Here is a 19,716-nt window from a genome sequence, read left to right as displayed (position 1 = left end):
ATATTATTTTATATACTTTGTTTTGTTTTGGTAACATTTTCTCTGTCTGGTGGACCATAAAGCATATCCAGATATAAAACTTTCTAAGCTTTTGAAAAATTTTCAGAAATTTTTTCTTATATCTGCCACCGTTTTAATGCCATTCTTTTCTAAGGACTTTAATCGGTCATTGTTTCTAGCTGTCATCATCCCAAAACCTCTGAAGAAGGTCAAGAAATGATTTAAGGACTTCCCTGGTACTCCAGGGATTAAGACTTGGCCTTCCAATGCAGGGGGTGTGGGTTCGATCTCTGGTTTAGGAACTAAGATCCCACATGCCTCGCAATCAAAAATACAAAAATGTAAGACAGAATCAATATTGTAACAAATCCAGTAAAGACTTTAAGACTGGTCCACATTAAAAAAAAAGAAAAATCTTTAAAGAAAAAGGAAATGCTAACCAGTTCCAACTTTACGGGTCTCTTCTCTCCTCTTACCCCATCAGTGTCTCTGCTTTCTCTGTTTTCTGTCTTGCCTTTCTGCAAAACTGTACTACACAGATACTACTTTGCAAGCCACATGGAGGGCACTAAAGACAAATTCTTACTTTTGAAAATTGATTCAAATATTTAGCATCTATGCATGTGTGCTCAGTCGTGGACTGTAGCCCATCAGGCTCTTCTGTCCATGGGATTCTCCAGGCAAGAATACTGCAGGGGGTTGCCATTTCCTCCTCCAGGGGGTCTTCCCAATCCAAAGACTGAACCTTTGTCTCCTGTGTCTCCTGCACTGGCAGGTAGATTCTATGTGACTGAGCCTCCTGGGAAGCCCCATTTAGCATCTATAATTTTTGCCTATTTCTTCATACTTCTGCTCTAGCATTTCCAAAATTCTCAATAAAAATTCTCAAATTTCTAACAGGGATTTAGAGGACTTTCTGTTCTCTTTGCTGCTGCTGCTGCTGCTGCTGCTAAGTTGCCTCAGTCATGTACGACTCTGTGTGACCCGATCCCTGGGATTCTCTAGGCAAGAACACTGGAGTGGGTTGCCATTTCCTTCTCCAATGCATGAAAGTGAAAGTTAAAAGTGAAAGTGAAGTCTCTCAGTCGTGTCCAACTCCTAGTGACCCCATGGACTGTAGCCTACCAGGCTCCTCCATCCATGGGATTTGCCAGGCAAGAGTACTGAAGTGGGGTGCCATTGCCTTCTCCACTGTTCTTTTTAGATAGGTCAAATTTGATGCTTATAATAACTGAGGCTAAATATATCTTAAAATAAAGGAGAAAAAATTCTGTCATAATAAAGAATTTTTTTTTCTTCCAAACACTGGATAAAATTTAGACTATCAAACACAACCTTTAGTTTGAAATTCCAGCCCATAAAATAGCAATCCTCCAAACTTAATCAAAAGTCATATCTTCTCCCTCTCAGTTAAGACCTGCCGGAGGAAAGGGCCTGAGACCACAGAGGTGAGGGCTGAGGGTGGAGTCCTCTCCACCTTCTCCCTTTTTAGAATCTGCTCCTGCCCTTCCTGGGTTGGAATTCAATAAGGGAAGAAATGTTAAACTGGGCAAAGAAAAGTCCTCATGTGACTGAAACTGACTCATGGGTTTGTAATGTGTGAGCCTGGCAACTACTCAAGTTAAGCTTTGGTTCTTTGGAGGACCCAATCAGGGGGCCTCTCTTCTGAAGATCCCTTGACCCAGGAGAAGACATCTCTGTTTTGGTCAATTGCTTTCTCCTTCCAGCCCCCAGATATCTTGAAATGTTTTCAGCTTCTCTCCATGGTACCTGTTTGCCCCTCTGGGAGGTCTCAATGGTGATGGACAGGGAGGCGTGGCGGGCTGCAGTCCATGGGGTCGCAGAGTCGGACACCACTGAGTGACTGAACTGAACTGAAGTCTCAGTGAACAAAACTAAAGCTGATCCTACATTTATTCTTTGTTATGCTTCTCACTTCTGCTCATTTTTCTGCTTGATAAACTCTGAGAATATAGGTTGCCTTACATAGCCATCATAAGTAAATGTTTCCATGTCATCTTTCTATATTTAAGACTAGTTTGGGGCAGAAATGAACTATAAACTTTCATAGAGGGGAAGTTAGCATCATGGCTTCTTACAACTCCAGGCAGGGAATAACATGATTGTTGGAAAGGAAGGTAGGTTGGAGAGAATGTTTGTTCTACCAGCAGCACTTTGTGGAACTGTGTCAGCCTCATCAATGTCGGGAAAGACAGTCATCTTACCAACACTTAAACTAGAGTTACTTCACATCGTCAAAATCAGTAGCCTTTAGGCCCCACCCCGCAGGGCTGGTTGAGTGGTGTTTGACCTAATTAGAGGTTTTCCGCTTAAACACTTCAAGATGTATATCAGGAAAAGAGCTTGCCTTCCTTGGTAAAATAATTCAGAACTGCAAGCCAATTACATACTTCTATTTCAAACACAATATAGGTACCTCTTTTCAAATTGTAATATCAGTAATTATATCACCCAGCTTTCTCTGAAAGATTTTAATTCCTAGTGACTAAAGAAAGAAATTCTTGTTTCACTGTGATATTTGTTGGGAAAGCTGTAAGCCCTATTCAAAGTGAATTTCTCTGGGACTCCTACAAAGAACTTTCATTTTACAAATACATGCTATGTTTATAGATTACATGATTTAGCCACTTTGCTTAACCAAACAATGGAAGTAGATATTTGCTTACCTATACTTTTAAATTTTATTATTATTTATTTAGGGGATGAACTACAGGCATTTTTTTCTTCACTTTTAAATCCTACTATAATATGAAAACATCAGGGTAGTCCATGGAGCCCAAGTTAATTCCTAATTCTTCTAGGTAATTAGTGAATACATATTGTTACATGCCTAATTGTATTGAGATAAAGGGCTTGCCACACCAAACAAAGCTGTGCATTAAGCTGACAATCTCTGTCCTTTATTTTTCATCTTAATCTTTATTTGATTCATTTTACTATTAAACTGAGTACACATTGTTACAGAGCGACTAAATAAAACTAAGAAATTAGACTCGCTTCTTGTTGTTCAGTTGATCAGTCGTGTCGACTCTTTGTGACCCCATAGGCTATGTAGCATGCCAGTCTTCCCTGTCCATCACCAACTCCCAGAGCTTGCTCAAACTCCTGTCCGTTGAGTCGGTGATACCATCCAACCATCTCATCCTCTGTCATCCCCTTCTCCTCCTGCCTTCAATCTTTCCCAGCATCAGGGTCTTTTCCAAAGAGTCCGTACTTTGCATCAGGTGGCCAAAGTATTGGAGCTTCAGTTCAGCATCAGTTCTTCTAATGGATATTCAGGGTTGATTTCCTTTAGACTCACTTCTTAAAAGTCAATTAAAAAAAAATGAACTCAAGTCTCTCTAATGCTTTGTGATGCCCATATTTAAATTTGAATAGAACTAGTACCAGAGTATCTATGGTATGGCATCGTCTCCAATTTCAGAACCCTCATCCAAAGAAGCAGTGCTGAAAGCTTGGCCCTAGGTGATTCAAAGGATGAGATGAGATGATCTATACATTCATTTGGTAGCTTCAGTCATTTGAAAGAGTGCGCAAAGTCACTTGGGTGGGTTGGCTGGGAAATGGTGATGCAATGTCTCTGCAGTTATATATGTTGGCCAGTTCTTTGTCTTATAGAATCCCACTGAGCTTCTCTCATGTTTAAAAACAAGGAGGAATTCAGATTACTTAGTGTTCTGACTCAACCTGCAAAGTCAGAAGTTTAACTTAACCTGTGTATTTTTCATTACTTGTGGAAGAATATTGTTCTTTTCCTGACATAAATTTATGTTAAAATCAATTTTGAGAAGACATTATGCTTTCAAATATGTCATCAGGGTGCAGCATAGTAAGTTGAGCCCACCTGTCACAGCTTGTCTGGAATATAATTGGGTGAGCTCTTGTAGCAAGAATGAAATTCATCGTGTCGCCACTGGAAAGGCCTATCAAAGTCTCCATTTGTTTCACTATATCCTTGCCTGATCAAATCCACTTGAATCTAAAATTTTCTAATTCCAAGGACTGACACGATGACAGGAAACAGCTGGTAAAAGGCCCCAAGACGCCTTATGCTCTTTCATGTAATTACAAGCAGCTTTCTAAGAATATTCGAAGGGATTACTTACAATTATGGTTCATTATGATATCATAGATTTCCCCCCCAGAGTGGAGAGTCAAAATGTATTAACATTGTTATTGGAGAGATATTAATGCCAAGTTTCTTTGTAAGAACAAATTGGAAAAACATTTAAGGCAGTATAAATCCAACTCTATTAGATGTGCTCTTTTGCTTATATTCAGGGAGGAATTATCGTGAAGCTAAGATTACATGTATGTAATTTGAAAAACTCAGTGCCTGCCACCAGAATACTCACTGAATCAATCAAAATTATTTTTCTTTTGTGTAAATGACTTCACATGTTATATATTACCTCATAAGATTCCTACATCAACTGTATGAGGTGACAATAGCTTGTATTTTATTTGATAAAGTTGATTCTTAGTCTTCTTGTTATTTGCTCATAGTAACAGATTAGTCAGTAGAAAGAAAGCCAGGTTTTCTAGCTCCAAATTCAACTTTTTGCCTTAAAAAGGAATAGGAAACAGCATTTTTGAAAAACCATTTTTACAGCAGGTTGTTCTTTAGTGGTCTGCACACAATGAATTACTACATGTTCCTACTCATTGAATTTTATTAATAATTTTATAAAAATTGAGTGCCTCATTGACACCTGTATTGAACCATGGAAAATTTATGTAAAATTAATTATGGAAGAAAAGATATATCATTTTAATTCAATTTTATCTAAAATTGAAGCATGGTTAGACTAAATATTAATAGAAGAGACTTGATTCATTGCTGTTAAATATTTCATACTCCAATAAAAATTCAATGTTGTTCTCCTGGGAGAACAACTGAAAGGCCATATCAATATCTTTTATTGATATGGTCTGTCAGTACTGTAAAATTATTGAGCATTATCTGTTATTAAATATATATATATATATATATAACATTTTTGGAAAAGGTAAAATCATATTCTCTACCTAAATTAAATGAATAGTCATTTGAAAAAGCAAATGGTAGGATTTTATAATTCTTAAATTAGATCATCTTTGTTAGAATAGTTCAATAATATTAGCAATACCACTCAATGAAAGGCATTTGGTTGCAAATAATAAACTGGCTCAAGATAGCTCATGTTATAAAATAGGAGCAAATATTAGAATGTATGAGTTGATCTTATACAATATTACAACAGAAAATACAGACAATCAAATTTGTGGAAAAATACATAACACTGATCATCTTTTTATATCTGCCTTGCTTCCTCTTACTGAGGGACACTTTCCCTCCACTTCTCTATGAATGTGGCTGCATACATAACACTGACCATCTTTTTATATCTGCCTTGCTTCCTCTTACTGATGGACACTTTCCCTTCACTTCCCTATGAATGTGGCTGCAGAAAAGCCCCTGATTTTAAGTAAGCAGAAACATATGACCAGCTTTTATAAACCTGGCTTAAAACATACCCGAAAAAAATTATGATTGGCCAAACTCAGTAGTGTCTTCCTTTCCTCGAAAAGGAAATTTCAGGGTTATATATGAAAAGTTTGATGACCAGCTCTTGTTCCTATGGTTAAGAGCAGAGAGAGGCTTTGCACAAGTATTTATGGAATAGGAAGAAAAGCATCTATGACTACATGCTGTTCTACGAGTTGTAAAGTTACTCGGGAACAACTGTCTTGGCTACTTTCAAGGAAGATTTTTTTTTTCTTTTTTTGTTAACATTTTATGCCATCAAACAGGAAAATTGCTGTATTTCTGCTTTGTTTTGCCTTTTTTCCTATTGTTTTTACATTCCAGTTGAGAATACTAATTCATACCACATCTTTAAAATTATATAGACATCGGTAATGTTTGGATTAAATTAGTAAAAAAATAATTTCTGAGGCACATGCATGATAACGTGTTAGGAACTTTAGAAAAGAAATGAATTAGCAAAGGGTGCTTTACTCTCCAAAGGTTTGTTCATTCCTGGTGAAATTGTCTAGCTTACCAACATGCCAGGCATGATCAATATAATATTCATTGCTGTCCTTTATATTCATCCATAAAACACCCTGAGGACAGTAAACAGTCTACATCAGAGACAGCTAGTTAACCACCCAACATCCAGTTCCTCCTTCCTCTTTATAAACAGGCATTCATATTGTTGGAGGTGCCAATGAGCCTAAAACATTGCTCTCTCTGCCTCCTTTGTAGATCAAAGTGGTCAAGATACATGAGCACAAGCTTGAGTGGGACTTCAGAGAAAATTCTTTCAGAAGCTGTCTTCCTGGGCCATTCATTCTTGCCATAACTGAATAACTAAAATTGGACTTGCCCTCTTACCCTAAACTCTAAAACTCACTACTCCCAACTGACACATAAAAAATGTATCCGGTGGCCTTTCTGATGCATTGAACAATGAACCTAGCAGGACTGTTATCCTTAAAAGAAACACTGGAGATGATTGCCAGCTTTTTCCAGGTTCTATGAATGGAGGGACTTTCTCACCTTGCTGCAGAGAGGTGGAACTCACCTAGAATGGTAATCTCACTGGGCTAGAGAGGCAGGGATGAGAATTTCAGCCTATGGTAGAGTTCAGTTTCGGGGGCCAGGATATCGTAAAGAAGGAGTGGCCCACACAGAGGAGTGGACCCAGATATCTGATGGAAGTTCAACATTGTCCTGTGGCCAAAGTCTTGACTCTCCATGTGTAGGCTGGGACTCCACAAAGCCTAGCAGAGTAGGCTCATGGATAAGGGACAGCAGTGGCTGCATGGAACTGAGAAGCATTGGAATTTCAGTCCAGTCAGAGTGGAGAGACCTGAGAAACTCAGGTGTTCAGTTGACATCCCTGAGGCCCTGCATTTGGAGTGAGAAACCCTTCATCCTTCATATTCTGGAACTGTTCAGTGTGAATTTATTCATTGATTATTTTGTTCATATTTGTTGAACAATTATTTTATGCCAAGACCTGGGCTTATGGCAGAGAAAGTTCTTGAACTATTTGAAATCCCTCATTGTGACAGGACCTGACAGAATAAAATAAATGAGGCCAGTAAATGCAAGGCCTTCTCCAGGAGTGATGCAAAACCTGTTATAATAATTGGACACTGTTTTTCAATGTCTGTCTATAATATAAATGAGGCTTCCTTGGGAGCTTAGCAGTAACGAATCTGCCTGCCAATGCAGGAGGCATGGGTTCGATCTCTGAGTTAAGAAGAGCCTCTGGAGAAAGGAATGGCAACCCACTCCAGTATTCTTGCCTGGAGAATGCCATGGAGAGAGGAGCCTGGCGGGCTACAGTCCATGAGGTCGCAAAGAGTCAGATACAACTTAGAGACTAGACAACAACAAATAATATAAGTATGTGGTATCAGAAATAAAGCAAATGTATCCCTTTATTTATGTCCTGATGGCAGGTACTGAAAAATTTGAATAATTTTAGAGCTTATTTTTACAAATAAAAATACACCTTTGATTCAGTAAGTAATTTCTATTTACTTAGTCCTTAATTCCATTTGATTTTTTTATTTTAAGATTTTAAATAAAAATGTACTTACTAGTCAATTAGAACATTGTTCAGAAACACTCAAAAGGGTCTTCTTGTGATAATTATCTTCATTTCTTAATAGGAGTAGCTGCAGGGGATTATAGAAACAGTGAAATTATCCTTAGGAATGTGAATAAATGATAGGGATATTTCAAATCAGGCTATAGAAGTTTCCATTAATGTTTCATTTTTCCCACCAGTTGAACAATAAATTGAATATCAATTTTTGAGAGATTTTTAAAAGATATTTAAATTAATTAATGCAAAGTCTTTGTACACTTATTCATTAAGTATATTTGGAGTGTTATCATCATGCTAAAATAGCTATTAGGAAAAATATATTAAAACAAAATGCATGTGAACAATTCACTAAAAGCCATACAAATGCTCTGAATGAATTCAGATCTCTGAGTGAAATCCGAATGACTATCCAGAGTGTGGGGGCTTCCCAGGTATTCAAGTGGTAAAGAATCCACCCACCAATGAAGGAGCTGCAGGAGACACAGATTCAATCCCTGGGTTGGGAAAATCCCCTGGAGAAGAGCGTGGCAACCCCCTCTAGCATTCTTGTCTGGAGAGTCCCATGGACAAAGGAGCGTGGTGGGCTCCGGTCCATGGGGTCACAAAGAGCTGGTGAAGACTAAAGTGACTGAGCACACACATGCATGCATCCAGAGTAGAGAGACATTAGGCTGCTAACGAGATGACACACGCTGAACAGACAGAAACTCTGGCGATATGAGTCAGGAATTCAGACAGAGCACAGTGGATATCTTTGTCTATGGGTTCTGGGGGTTCATCTGGGAACTCAGAGGCTGGATTTTGAAGGCTCATTGACTTACCAAAGATGTCTGTCAGCTGACATGTTAGCTAGAGAGGTTTGATAGAGTTGCTGCTGCTGCTGTTGTTCAGTTGCTCAGTCGTATCTCTTTGCAACCCCATGGACTGCAGCACACCAGGCTTCTCTGTCCCTCAGTATCTGCTGGAATGTGCTCAAATTCAAGTCTATTGAGCTGGTGATGCTATATCCTGACTATATGTCCTGGGCATCCTCACAACATGGAGGCTTATGTCCAGGGAAAGTGTCAGAAGAGATAGAGAGACCCTGGAAAATGTATCTTTTTAATAACTCAGATTCGAAGAAGTCATACAGGATCACTCAGTCACACTCCATTGGCTGGGGCAGTAACAAACAACCAGCTGACATTCTGAGGGGGTGGGGCGTGGTGAGGAGGTAAGTTATATCGTAAAAAGACCACATGTGATTGTATATGCACCATATGCCATGTCACAGTAGGCCCTAAAAGTTACTTTTTAAAATATCTTATTCTCTTCATTTAAAAAAAAAAAAAAAATCCCTGTCACTCCTTAAAGAGATGTTTACCAAAATAAGAGCCATCTGGTGCTCACCAAGGTATAAACATATAAAAAGAAGTTACCTCTAGTCCCAGTCATTGAGAACTTCATTCTGTAGAAGAAGAAATACATAGGTGAAAAATTAACTAGTGTGACTTTATCACTCATGTTTTGAGAGTATTAATAAGGTAAAGTGAAAATAATGGAACAAAATATAGACATATAATGCCTTACTGATGAGACCTTCTGGAACATGGTTGACCAAGTCATGATCTTTTCTTTGCAAATTACCAGGAACTCCAGATGAATCTAGGGTGTAAACTGCTACAATGCACTTTATATATATATTCTCATGGGTGACACCCTGTTTATGGTTCTCTACCCTTTTAGCCATTACTGCTCAGCCTAGAGATAGACCCTTGTGAGACAGTGGAAAATACGGAATAGTTTGGTTTCTTCCCCTCATCTCTAGCACAGAGTGCCTAAAACTCTTGGAAATTGTTCAGAGCATTTTTTGTTCTAATGAAGTGACTCTAATTGGTCTCCTGGGGTCACAGGAGACCTCCAATTTGTAGCCAAATCAGACAGAAGTTGTGGGTAAACTGGGTGCCTGATTCTTGAGATTGGAAGGGGCAGTCTTTGTGGGGCTGAGCCTTTTAGTCTGTGGGGTCCATCACTATTTTCAGGTAGATAGTGTGAGGATTGAGTTAAACTGTTGGACATCCAGCTGTTGTCTCAGATAGTTGCTTAGTGTGGGGAAAAACCTCACATATTTGGTATAAGGAGTATTAGGAGTAAAGTGTTCTGTGTGAGTAATAAAGGAGAAACACCTACTACTGCTAGGAGGGAAGAGGTTTACCTACTCCACCCTTGACGAAGGAAGAAATATTTGGTTCCCAGCAGTCAATCAGATTGTCTCTCATTTATCACAATTTGTACACAGAGATAAAATCAATTACAAGGTGGGGCAACGTCCTAGAGAAAATGTCCACAAATTTTTACCATGTATGCACCCAGAATTAGCCTGATTTCCACTTTTCCTGAAATCTGAGTGTTCACATTTTCTTTTCCTTGTGATATGTCAATTTTGTATGTACTTGATACAGCTGTGTGTGTGTGTGTGTATGTGTCTGTCAGTTTTATAGTTCTCATAAAAAATTTCTTGTCTTAGACCATCATTAATGAAAGGTCTTCCAGCCCAGCCCCCCACCATTTTTTTCAATTTGTCTTAAGCTAGTTGGCATTAACGGAGAAGGCAATGGCAACTCACTCCAGTACCCTTGCCTGGAAAATCCCATGGACAGAGGAGCCTAGTAGGCTGCAGTCCATGGGTTTGCGAAGAGTTGGACATGACTGAGTGACTTAGCAGCAGCAGCAGGCACTAAACTTAATAATATTTAATTTTAAAATGTATTGATACATATTTTACATTTACAATTATTACTTTAAGATTGAAAATATAAATTTTAATGTTTTAATTAGCTGCTTATATAATTCATATATATGTCTTATATATACATATATCTCATGTATATACATATTTCTGTCTATATATGTCATATATATATGTCTTTGACATTTACAGAAATAACTCACTATTGATAGGTTAAAATATACAATCAATTTCTGTGGATAGGATTTTGTACAATCTGTTCGCTTTATTTGGAAATAAATTATCCATCATTTTATTAAATTGCAGACAGAAAAAGATAAGAAAAAAACATACCCTGCATTTAAAAACTATTTCTAGCTATTACTTATACTTTAACATTTATGCCTTGAATCCCTTTAAAACTTACAAATTTTAGTGTTACAAATACTGGCTCTGGCAAATCACAAATCTTCTGCATGAATAGTTTCTCAGCTTTGAGCATTTAAAAAAATAGACCTCTGTATGTCTTCTTATACAGATGGCTAACAAACACATGAAAAGATGCTCAACATCACTCATTATCAGAGAAATGCAAATCAAAACCACTATGAGGTACCATTTCACACCAGTCAGAATGGCTGCGATCCAAAAGTCTACAAATAATAAATGCTGGAGAGGGTGTGGAGAAAAGGGAACCCTCTTACACTGTTGGTGGGAATGCAAACTAGTACAGCCACTATGGAGAACAGTGTGGAGATTCCTTAAAAAACTGGAAATAGACCTGCCTTATGATCCAGCAATCCCACTGCTGGGCATACACACTGAGGAAACCAGAAGGGAAAGAGACACGTGTACCCCAATGTTCATCACAGCACTGTTTATAATAGCCAGGACATGGAAGCAACCTAGATGTCCATCAGCAGATGAATGGATAAGAAAGTGGTGGTACATATACACAATGGAGTATTACTCAGCCATTAAAAAGAATACATTTGAATCAATTCTAATGAGGTGGATGAAACTGGAGCCTATTATACAGAGTGAAGTAAGCCAGAAGGAAAAACACCAATACAGTATACTAACGCATATACATGGAATTTAGAAAGATGGTAACAATAACCCTGTGTACGAGACAGCAAAAGAGACACTGATGTATAGAACAGTCTTATGGACTCTGTGGGAGAGGGAGAGGGTGGGAAGATTTGGGAGAATGGCATTGAAACATGTAAAATATCATGTATGAAACGTGATGCCAGTCCAGGTTCGATGCACGATACTGGATGCTTGGGGCTGGTGCACTGGGATGACCCAGAGGGATGGTATGGGGAGGGAGGAGGGAGGAGGGTTCAGGATGGGGAACACATGTATACCTGTGGCGGATTCATTTTGATATTTGGCAAAACTAATACAATTACGTAAAGTTTAAAAATAAAATAAAATTAATTATAAAAAAAAATAAAAAAATAGACCTAAAAATATTACAGGGGCTTTTGCTTTTGTTTTTCAGAGTGTTTTTTTTTTGGTCCTCTTAAACCTCTAAGAAGTTCACTAAGTGTAAATAGAGATCAGGCAATACAGAAGTCCTGAAGCAAAACCTGCTTAATTCTATATTTTGATTTACAACAAAAATGTCTCTATGCATAGGCTATTTTTTTTAATCCTTTTTTTTTTTTTTTTTTACTTCTGTGTCTATGAGATTTATTAACAAGGATCTACACTGAGTGTTGAATTCATTCAGATTTTGTCTGTCGGATGGAGGAAAAGACCCATTTACATTCACACATGATGTTATGCGTCTTTTGCCTTGTAACTACTGTCGATGTTAAACCAGACCAATTAAATGTGTTGACTTTACATTCACAATTTCTACTAATAAAGTATGACCCCAGAGATCCATGACCTGGAGTAATTTATAATTGGCTACAGCATAAATTTGATTCAAGCATTTTGAAAGGCTGGTGGTAATGCAGTTAATGAAGAAGCCCTGCTGACTGCACTGCAACCACACCTCAAGGAAAGCTACTCCTTGTAATTGCGGTTTATGTGGCAGCTTGGATAAAGTGAGAAAACCAAGCATTAATGCTGTTGCGCATATTTCTAAGAAGAAAGCAATTGGTAGTGCTCACTAAAGACATGAAGAAAAAGTAGAGAGGTCAAAGAAAATGATGATTATAGTAAAAAATGAGATCTTTTGCATCAAGAATATTACTCTATCCTTGGGCTTTTCTGTGAATTGCTGTTGGAATCAGAGATGTAATCATATTGAAGTTTCTTTTTTTTTTTTTTTGGTAAGACTATTTTTTAGATAGTAGTGTATCTTTCATCAAATGGTACATAATGCCTGGTTATCTCTCTTTTGGGATGTCAGAGCCACTGCTCTTCAAAGCAAGGGATTGCAAATGGGGCTATTTTTCCTATTTGTGAAATACTTTAATAACTAGAGACTTTCTCACATTTACTCTCTGGTTATCTACTGTGTATTTTCTATAGAAGAGACAGGATCAACATATGATTTTTTTTTCTCTTTTAATTATCTGTTACAAAATAAAGAGTTGATTTCACAGCATCTTCAAAAGGAATCCATTAGATTTTATGTGTGGGGCATCATTTTAAAATCATGGAATTTAAACACAGTTGATAGGTTTAAAATCTATTGAATTTTTTGTCTGTACTGAAGTGCACAAAATTCCTTCTTTGACTAGTGGAAGCCTATTTATATTGACTCCTGAATCTTTTTGACGTGACTCCAGAAGTAATTGACAGTTACTTGCAATCTGATAATATTAACAAAAGATGACCCCAAGTCATCTCATAGATATAATGATCTAGGCCTAAAGTTACTTGTTTTTCTAAAAAAATCCTGGTTTGTTTGTTTTAAATGAATCTCCAACATTTTAATTTGAGTTCTAGTAGAGTTATTTATGGACTTCTCTGGTTGCTCACATGGTAAAGAATCTGCCTGAGATGGAGGAGATACGGATTTGATCCTTGGGTCAAGAAGACCCCCCTGGAGAAGAAAATGGCTACCCACTCCAGTATTCTTGCCTGGAGAATTCCATGAACAGAGGAGCCTGGTGGGTTACAGTCCATGGGGTCACAAAGAGTCAAAAACGACTGAGCAACTAAACTTTCATGAGAGTTGTTTATGGCTACCAGCTTCATCATTATTTCTAGGCCCCTCAGTGATTTGTGCTATACCACAACATGGTAACACAATGAGCATGATCCAGATCATGGAAAACTCCATTAGATAATTAATCTGGTGAATGATTATTTTAAATGTGGACTAAACTCCAGGCATATTTGATAATCATGGTAAACTAACGCTTAGCAAACATCTCAATTTAAGTCTTCTCAACTCAGTCAAGCATTAGAATAGAGCCTGGAATTGTAATTTGGTGTATTTAATACTTTAGAAGGTTTATAACAAAGGATATCATCAGTTTAAAATTACAGAAGAGTGAAAAAGTTGGTTTAAAACTCAACATTCAAAAAACTTAGATCTGGTCCCATCACTTCATGCAAATAGATGGGGAAATGGAAACAGTGAGAGACTTTATTTTGGGAGGCTCCAAAATCATTGCAGATGGTGACTGTAGCCATGAAATTAAAAGATTCTTGCTCCTTGGAAGAAAAGCTATGACTAACCTAGACAGCATATTAAAAAACAGAGACATTACTTTGCCAACAAAGGTCCATCTAGTCAAAGCTATGGTTCTTCCAGTAGTCATGTATGGATGTGAGAGCTGGACTATAAAGAAAGCTGAGCACTGAAGAATTGATGCTTTTGAAGTGTGGTGTTGGAGAAGACTCTTGAGAGTCCCTTGGACTGCAAGGAGATCCAACCAGTCCATCCTAAAGGAAATCATCCCTGAATATTCATTGGAAGGACTGATGCTGAAGCTGAAACTCCAATACTTTGACCACCTGATGCGAAGAGCTGACTCATTGGAAAAGACCCTGATGCTGGGAAAGATTAAAGGGCAGGGGAAAAGGGGACAACAGAGGATGAGATGGTTGGATGGCATCACTGACTCAATGGACATGAGGTTGAGCAAGCTCTGGGAGTTGATGATGGACAGGGAAGCCTCACGTGCTGCAGTTAATGGGGTCACAAATAGTCTGACATGACTGAATGACTGATCTGAACTGAACCTTAGATGATATTATCCCTTGATGAATATTATTGTAGAATAGTTCCGTACCATTGTGTGTGTGATAAACTGTTTAACAGTGACCAGGAGATTAGACAGCACTGAAATTCCACATTTTTCTGTGTTTACTACAAAAATAACTTCTCACTCACCCTGAGTCAGCACACTTTATTTTTCAAAATTGTGCAATCTAAGAAGAAATGCAACATTCAGGCCTATAACTAAACATAAACAGTAAATTGTTTTCATTTTTTTCAGCATTGTCCTTAAATACTGTTAGCCAGTGCTGTGGGGGCCCTCTTCTCTGTCTTGTCTCCTCAGTCTAACCTGAGGAGGACCTACAGATTTCCCAAATATGTCCATGACTCCTGGTGTCTCTCACCCTGAGAATGTTCTCTGGCCTCTCCAGCCTACAAAGCCAGTGTGAGGGGCAGTCAGAAGTGCCAGGAGGCTAACCCTCAAGAAGCAATCCCTAGTCAATGAAAGATGAGAGGATCAATACTCCTCTTTTCTTGTTCCCTTCTTCCAGTGGGTAGCTTACACATTAACCCACCTTTTACTGGGTTTCTTCCCTTCCCTGTGAGAACCAGAACAATCACACCCCTTGATTATGTAAGACCAAGAACTTAGACATCACCCTTATCAGTTATGCAATGAAGCCACAGAATATCTTGTGACTTGTATACACATTCTTCTTTGCTTAGATTTTTGCCTGGCTTGGACCAAGTTGTCTTAAGAAATCAACCAGTGCAAAGACTTGTGTTCCACCCTAAGAACCTCTGAGTCAAACCTAGTAGTAATATATATTGTACAATCATTTCTCTAATGATACAGCATTCAAAATGGTTTATGTAGTGTTCTCCCTTGCTGCTCAAAGTAATTAGAACTCTGTTTGCCTATACAGGTGGAGAAGGAAATGGCAACCCACTCCAGTGATCTTGCCTGGAAAATTTCATGGACGGAGGAGTCTGGTAGGCTACAGACCATGGGGTTGCAATAAGTCAGACACGACTGGGCGACTTCACTTTCTTTTCTTTTCTTGCCTATACAGTAACTGGTTTCTTTATTTGAAGGGAGCATGTTTTATATGCTAATCTCAACTCTCACCTGAATCCTTGTTCCTAAATTATTATCTCAATATCTACTTTTGGGGAAATTGAAACTATGAAAAGCTGAAAAATTTTATTTAATATACAACATATTAACATAAAATAGAAGCGAAAGAATGAAAAAGAATGAGCCCTATATGGGATAACCCAGCATTCACTAGCTTAAGTTTTTGCCCCCTACCCCAAGGTGAATTATCTGAAGATGTTAGAGTTTAGACATTATGCATGAAATCCCAAAGCCACAGGCTGACAGCTGAGATCTAACTCTCCTCCTCAGAGCTGTAGCACTGATCTCTTTTAGTGGTGGTAGGATGCACTCTCATTTCACATTACCTGTGATAAAATAAAATTTTACAGGAGCCTAGTGAAGTTAGCTATAAAATCCATAACTTTATAATAGAGACAATTTTTCTGGAACATGAGGAATTTTGATGTTTACCACACACTATGAACTGAATTCTATCTTCCCCAAATACATATACTGAAGCCCTAACTCCTGAATGTGATCAGCCTAAGATAGAGTCTTCAGAAGTTAATTAAAGAGTATAAGGTTAAGATCAGAAAAGTGAAAGTCATTCAGTTGTGTCCATCTCTTTGTGACTCGGTGGACTGTAGCCCACCAGGCTCCTCTGTCTATGGAATTCTCCAGGCAGGAATACTGGAGTGGGTTGCTATTTCCTTCTCCAGGGGATCTTCCCCACCCAGGGATCAAATTTGCATCTCCTGCATTGCAGGCGGATTCTTCACAGTCTGAGCCACCAGGGAAGTAGGCTCTAATCCAATAGGACTGTGGCTTTATATTAATAACAAAAGAGAGATTGTGGGTGTGGGTGTGTGTCCATCTTTCCGTCTCTCTTTCTCTATCTACTTCACCAAATAGAGACAGAGAAAGCAGCCTTCTGCTAGCCAGAAAGATGGCTCTCACCAGAACCCAACCAGGCTGACACCTAGATCGAGGACTTGCAGCCCCCAGCACTTTGAGAAAATGCATTTTTGAAGTTTAAGCCATGCAGTATATGGTATTTTTTTATGGCAGCCTGAGCTGACTAGTTCAAGACTTCTAGACCTAACTTATAAAAACAATGCCATGAACAATTCTCCATATTTCCTTCTTGAAAACTATGTGTGGAACATGGTGGAATTCTGGAACCAACACTTGAATAAAAAAATCACATTTTGATCATAAACTCCAGTTTGGAAATGTGTGTGATGATTTAACTTTAGTCACTGAGCCACTTAGACTTGTTGTATATCTGTTATAGCAGTCAGGGTTACCTTACAAACAGAAATAAATACTGTTCAATAAAAGGTTGCTGCCATAACACCAGAAAGAGTGTCACTGACCCAGGGGACAATCAGTAGACTGTGAGGGTGCTTATTTCAGAGGCTAAAAGGTGGACAGGCTTACCTTGCAAAGGCAAAATACTTGTGACATTGATTTCTATAGAGAAAATTATTTATCCACTAGTCTCTTTTTAGGTACAGCGATGGAAAACATTTAAATGATAATGTGGTTTTTTAATTTTACTTTTGTGCTTATTGCAAGATATTAAAAAATGCCAAACTAGGAAAGAATTGGTGAGTGTACAATCAGAGGTAGATGGAATACAGAGAGTCTAGAAATTTAAGGTCTCAAATAATTGGAGAAACTAGTTGATTCTAGATCCCCAAAAATAGGATATCAAATTAAAACAATAAAAAAAAAATTGGCCTTTGACAAAAGCCCTCAAGGACTTCACAGTTTTGCCCTGCAGAAAAATTTAGATGTGTGCCCTTCCTGCCTATTATTTCAGATATTCTCTAGCTACCTATTAAACTAGAAAGAGATTCATAGGGATGAGAAAAATGAATAAATAAATTAGCCTTCAGAAGGAAGTATAGAAAAGAATTTGGGTGTAATCACTGTTATAAGGTACCAAGTGAAAGCAAATAAATAAACAATAAAACTTTTGGAACAGTATTTCCAAAATCTCCATGAACCTGAATCATAGAATTGGGGAAACTATTAATCGTGTTATCATTAAAATGACTTTTTGATTGCCCAGACTTACAGTATCAGGAAGTGTGCTGTGCAAGTTGTGGGTAGCGTAAAGGGGACATACAAGTAACCACTTCAGGTTACGGCCACGTAGAACAGTAGAGGAAAAGAACCTTCTGGAGGGTAGAGCCATGGGCTATAGAGGGGAAAAGACAAAGGATCCCCTCCAGAAAGCAGGATTAGGAGCTAATCTGGGCCTTCACCCACCACCAGGACACGGAGATCTTGTCACACCTTTCTGGCAGAGGTTCATCTTGTTACAGGCTAGACGCCACTAGATATCGCCCATAATTTTGTTTTCCTTATGGAAGTATTGATTATAGTTGCCTTGTCTTCATTCTATCAATGTTTATTGTCGAGTGGGATGCTATAGGTAATTTATCTGTTTGTATTATCACACGTGAATCTTGAGCAATTACTTCTAGACTTGAATAGATATGTGTCACTCAGATGTCCTGGACTTTGAGAGGGAAGCAATGACTGGATGAAACTTTGGTTCATCTCCATGGAAAAAGGGGTGAGTTTATTCTATGTGGTGAATAAGGGTAAAGATATTTGATACCCCAAAGAGTAGACAACGTCAGAGACCAAGTAAATATTCATCAAACCCATTTCCTCCTTCACTAAGGCAAACTACATTTTCCAGCTTCCCTTGTAGTTAATTTCTACCATGTGAGTGAATTCTAGTCAGTAGTATGTAACACTGCTGCTGCTACTGCTGCTAAGTCGCTTCAGTCGTGTCTGATTCTGTGCAACCCCGTAGACAGCAGCCCACCAGGCTCCCCTGTCCCTGGGATTCTCCAGGCAAGAACACTGGAGTGGGTTGCCATTTCCTTCTCCAATGTGTGAAAGTGAAAAGTGAAAGTGAAGTCATTCAGTCATGTCCGACTCCTAGCAACCCCATGGACTGCAGCCTACCAGGCTCCTCCATCCATGGGATTTTCCAGGCAAGAGTACTGGATTGGGTTGCCATTGCCTTCTCCAAGTATGTAACACTAGGCCTGCCTTTCATAAAGACTGAGTGACTTTTAATTTTATTTTGGCCACCTGATGTGAAGAGCTGACTCATTGGAAAAGACCCTGATGCTGGAAAGATTGAAGGCAGAAGGAGAAGGGGACACCAGAGGCTGAGATGGTTGGATGGCATCACTGACTCAATGGACATGAGTTTGAGCAAGCTCCGGGAGTTGGTGATGGACAGGGAAGCCTGGCGAGCTGCATGCAGTCCATGGATCACAAAGAGTCGGACACTGAGTGACTGAACTGATTCATAACTCATCTTAACTGATCCACTTGCTGCTACAAGAATAAAAAATCAAGATAAGCTAAAACAAGTGCGTGAAATAAAGCTCTATGTTTGCACATTTTAATGCGGTATATGAATTTAATCTCAACAACATCCAAAAGTTATGAGAGATTCTGTACTTTGTGGTTCATATTTTAAAATATTAAAGACAGCTTTTATATAATTCTCATAAACATATTTCAGAAACCTGTCTCTGGGGTGAGGACGATCATAATTCAACGTGGAGAAGGTCGTGTCTCCATCGTGAGAGAACCTTACATTAGTGAACACATCTGTGCTAAGTCTCCCACGCATTTTGTGGTCCTTTGTTGATTTGCCTTAAGCCCCAGTCCCCGATGCTCCATCAAGTGTTCTCCCAAGATGGGCCCAACCTCTGAATTCCTATATCAAGAAGTATCAGCTTTGACCCCCTACACACCACAAGTCTTCCCCTCAGCGTTTAGCTCTCCTTCCGTGGCTCTTGTATTGATTCTGATAAGATCCACTACTTGTCACTGGCAGACCTTCTGATGCCAGTGTCCCATGAATATCTTCCCTTTGAGTTTTCCAGAAAAGCACCAAGCTGCAGGTGAGGGAGCATCCAGCCCATTCCTCATGGCACCTGGAGGCCCCTCAGGGACAGGATGACACTGAAGAGATTCAGAAGAGGTACTCAGAGTAGGGCCAGATATTTGTTTTAAGAACACCACTCATAGGCAGAATGTGGGTCCCTTCCCAGTGATGTCCAGCCTTCTCTGGAAATGACTGGTTCATCATACCTCTTGGTCACACGAA

The sequence above is a fragment of the Bos indicus genome, chromosome 10, assembly GCF_029378745.1.
Source record: "Bos indicus isolate NIAB-ARS_2022 breed Sahiwal x Tharparkar chromosome 10, NIAB-ARS_B.indTharparkar_mat_pri_1.0, whole genome shotgun sequence".
In the NCBI taxonomy this organism is placed as follows: Eukaryota; Metazoa; Chordata; class Mammalia; order Artiodactyla; family Bovidae; genus Bos; species Bos indicus.
Note: the sequence above shows the minus strand (reverse complement) of the source record.